Genomic DNA, 5,000 nt, shown 5'->3' on the forward strand with positions numbered 1-5,000 from the left:
ACTACGCCCCCCGAACTTCTCAGCATGCGTTTGCTGTCATATCAACACAAATGGATGTAATAACGTTAACAAATATGAGGGTTTTATATATTCAATCGCGCCAGCGCCAGGCCGCAGCGCATAACTTAAGCAGGTCGCACACCAGAAGCGCCGCTCGGCGCTTCTGGTGATTAGTTTCATGTTAAATATCATTCGAATGTGCGCGTCTGGTGTGTGATACCTTAAACTGTCATGTACGCGCCGTGTCGCGGCGCTTCTGGTGTGCGACCTGCTTTACTCGCGGCGTCGCGGGCTGATTCCGGCTCGCATGCGGCAGCGCCTGCTCGCTCGGCCGCCACATCTGGCTCGATTGACTCGGACTGGAATCAGGTAGTGAGTCCAGGCATCCGGAGTAGGTCCAGCAGAGGTAACATTAGTCAGTCTGAGCTCTAAGAGATAAGTCTCCGGCAGGCGAGAATCTAGCCGGAACTGTGTTTTGCTATCTGGGTGGCTAGGCGTGTATCAGCAAACTAATAAAGCCCGAAAAAAGCCCTGACCTTAGCGAATAAACAGTGTTCCACCAGGATCATGTATTTCAGAAACTATAGTTTACTGCTGAACTCATTTTGTCATGGTAAAATAACACAGAAATCGAATAATAACACTTCAGTCTACTTCAGTCTCCTGCCGAAGCTCAGACGCCGCGCTTTGAGAAACTGTCAATTACAGCTGTCAATCACGATGACACGCCCAGCATTAAATTACTGCTAAAAACAAACTGTTTACAAAAATGAGGATCTGCACCTATTTCAGCACAATAATCAGTGCCTTAATCGACCAGAACCATCTTTCGGGACATTTTATTGCAAGTGTAATATTTTTTTTTATTTGGGCTCAAGTCTCCTTCATTAACACGGAGGAGGCGGGCTTTATGACTTGTACTGCAGCCAGCCCCCAGGGGGCGATCTAACGGCCGAAACCTTCACTCAAACGTAGGCTTGCGGCACACTTGGTCTGTCTGTGCATGTGTGTGTCCATGTCTGTTGGGCTCAGTTGGCTGGTCCATCTGTTGTTTCTGTGTCCAGACTGACTGCCCTGCACTGTAAACCCAGACGGGCCGAGCTGAAGACGGGTCAGGGGCGTCCAGACATGCTGCAGATCAGCAGGATTAACTCTGCTTCACACACACACACACACACACAACCATCCAAAAGACTCCTAAACCTAACCTTAGAGCTAATTAATAAAGCTCTAAAGAGCATGCAGACTGGCGGCCTTTGGAAAATCCAGACACTCTACAGTAGGTGTGTGTGTGTGTGATCTAAACAACTGATCACGAGACAAATAACATCAACACGACTCAGGAACCCTCACATGAATGGTGATCTGGGTAGGGTTGCAGTAGCTGCTCGTAAGTTCTTCCTTAAACGGGAAGGTAAAGTCCACACTAAAGGCTTAGTAACTACTAGCTAGTTAGTAACTAAATTTGCCCTTACTTACAACCACGTTCTTAAGACAAGCCATAGTTATTAGGTACAAAGCTCTTCGTAAAGTTATGCATAGTCGCACTGAATGAAGCATAAGAGTGACAGCAGCAGTAGAGGTGTAGTGAGGAGCACTTCAGTGATGGACTGTCTCACACACACACACACACACACACACACACACACACACACACACACACACACACACACACACACAAACACACAAACACACACAAACACACACACACACACACACACAAACACAAACAAAAACACAAACACACACACACACACACACACACACAGACACACAGACACACAGACACACAGACACACAGACACACAGACACACAGACACACACACAGAACACACACAGAGTCTGTCGTCTATTTCACATCTCACTGAATCCATCATGTGATGCTCCACTGAGCCCTTACACTCCTGCCAGCCCACAACACACACTTTATACACACACATATAGACAGACACACACACACTTTTACAGACACATATACATGCATGTAGACACACCCACACACATGTATACACACACTAACAGCATACACACATACACACACAAAACCAACACATGTAGACACACACAACCAACACACACACACACACACATTTATACACATTTACACACACACTTAAACACTCCTGTAGACACACACAACTAGCACATGTAGACACACACAATCAACACACACACACACACACACACATTTATACACATGTACACACACACACACACACACACACTCAAACACTACTGTAGACACACACAACTAGCACATGTAGACACACGCAATCAACACACACAAACACACGCATTTATACACATGTACACACACGCACACTTAAACACTCATGTAGACACACAACCAGCACATGTAGATACACACAAACAAACACTTACATACATTTATTCAGACATGTAGACACACACAACACACACACACACACATTTATACACATATACACACACACACACACACTTAAACACTCATGTAGACTCACACAACCAGCACATGTAGATACACACAAACACACACACACACACATTTATACACATGTACACACACACAAACAACACACACACACACTTAAACACTCATATAGACACACACAACCAACACATGTAGATACACACAAACAAACACACATTTATACACATGTACACATACACACACACACAACCAACCAACACTTATACAGAAGCACAATTACACACATGCAACCAACACACACATGCCCTTATACACCCACATAGACACACACACACACACACACACTATACACACATGCAGATGCACGCACACACGCAAATACGAATACAAACAACTATATACACACCAATCACACACACAAACAAGTCACGAAGAAAGTGCCTCACACGCAGAAACACCACATGCTGAAACCTCCTCAAACTTAAACACACACACACACTTAAACACAACACGGTAAAACCTCCGAAAATGTAATGATGATTCCAATAATATATGATGAAACCATGTCAAATATGGGCTGATATATTGGATATTTAGGAGCATCCAAATATGATAATTACACATAAGCATTAGGAGTTACAATGAAGTCAACAACTGTATATTAAAGGGAGCTTCATTACAGCATTAGCCATTATTGCGTATGCAAAAGACAGTAGTTTGCATGTAGAAATGAAAAAAACACAAGCTTTACAATACAAGACATGCATTAATCAAGTAAAAAAGTGATCAGTTTTGAAATGGAATTATGGTATCTGATGCCAATAATTACCAAAATGTCCAATACCAGACGATAACACAAACAGTAAACAAGTCAAATATAAGTAAAACAATAGCGACTGAAACCCGAGATCTGAAAAATGCCTTTCCACAGAGCAACAATGCGATCCTGTTTACCACAGCAATCAAAACTACCAACTGTGAACAATAAAAACCACAATGCACTGACTAAATCATCTCTAAATGTCTACTGTGGCTATCAGCAGTAAACCGATGGCTAAAATACAGTCTCAAGCACAGCAACTGCATCTAATCAGCATTAAATCACTGGATAATGACATGCCTTACTTTTAAAGCAAGCATTAAAACAGCATCACTTTGACCAACAGCGCGCGCGCGCAGTCCAAACCATGTCAGATGAGCAAGAGAACAGCTTCAGACTTTCATGCAGAATTCGACACACTTTATTATTCATTGGAAGCCTGTGCACTGATAAATCTCCAATAATAGACTAGGAATAGAAATAAAGGGGGCCTAATATGTCCTCTTCCCATATAAAATAAGTCTCTGATGTCTCTAGAGTGTGTGTGTGTGTGTGTGTGTGTGTGTGTGTGTGTGTGTGTGTGTGTGTGTGTGTGTGTGTGTGTGTGTGTGTGTGTGTGTGTGTGAAGTTTCAAATCAAAATAGCACACAGATGTTTTCTAGCTCTCTGAATCTGACCCTTTTAGGTTTCGATCCTAATTGTGGTGACTGTCGCTTTAAATGCAAATGAGATTGTGCCTTTTTTAAAAAGAGGGCGGAGCTGTAAACATCTGTCTCAGCATAGAGGCAGATTTAAAACTAATTGTGGGCGGCTGCTTCTCACAGGGCTGTTTATGCTAATGAGGTGGAGATGATCACTAGTGGGCGGGGCTTTCGCCCTTTGATGACACGTATAAAGGGAGAATGTCAATCAAAGTGTTTCTGCAGAATGTTTATATCAAGTCTGGTTATACAAACTAGACTTAATGTTTACCATTAGAGGCTGGCTATATTCACACACCGCCGACACATAACTGTTCTTTAAACCCCTTGTAAAAGTGATTTAAAGGTCCCCTTTAGGAAACTAAATAAAATGAGATTGGATTTTAAGTTCCCTTTAATGACGTTGTCAGCTGTTTATTTTTGCTGGTTTTATAATATCTGAAAATACCACCACCACATTTTCAAGAAGAACAAAACTTGGGAATTATGAGTAGCAATTAATTACATGCAAAATGACCAGAAACATACAATCACCCCAAAGATAGCATGATAAAACAAATGTTTTCTAAAAAAACAAGCATGAAGATAAGACAACTTTCTACTTCTTGAAGTTTCTGACAACCCGACTCTACATCACAACTTTTCAATCCAGATGGATGTGGCAACCATTATTGCATCCAAAACCGTGAAAAGCCTTGGAGTAACGATTGATGACCAACTAAACTTCTCTGACCACATCTCTAGAGCTGCTCGATCGTGCAGATTCGCACTCTATAACATCAGAAAGGTCCGACCCTTCCTATCTGAACATGCAGCTCAACTCCTTGTTCAAGCTCTTGTTCTCTCCAGACTGGACTATTGCAACTCTCTACTAGCTGTGCTTCCAGCTAACTCTATCAAACCTCTTCAGCTGCTCCAGAATGCAGCAGCACGAGTGGTCTTTAATGAACCTAAAAGAGCACATGTCACTCCGCCGCTCATCCGTTTGCACTGGCTGCCAGTTGCTGCTCGCATCAAATTCAAAGCTCTGATGTTTGCTTACAAAGCGACTTCTGGCTTTGATCT

General features: G+C 42.6%; 1 protein-coding gene across 3 annotated transcripts in view; it reads right to left on the bottom strand.

The window, feature by feature from the left end:
* Nucleotides 1-5,000, bottom strand: part of plxna1b (plexin A1b) — a 222,898-nt gene that overhangs the window by 163,215 nt on the left and 54,683 nt on the right.

This window comes from Danio rerio, chromosome 6 (assembly GCF_049306965.1).
Source record: "Danio rerio strain Tuebingen ecotype United States chromosome 6, GRCz12tu, whole genome shotgun sequence".
NCBI classification, from domain to species: domain Eukaryota; kingdom Metazoa; phylum Chordata; class Actinopteri; order Cypriniformes; family Danionidae; genus Danio; species Danio rerio.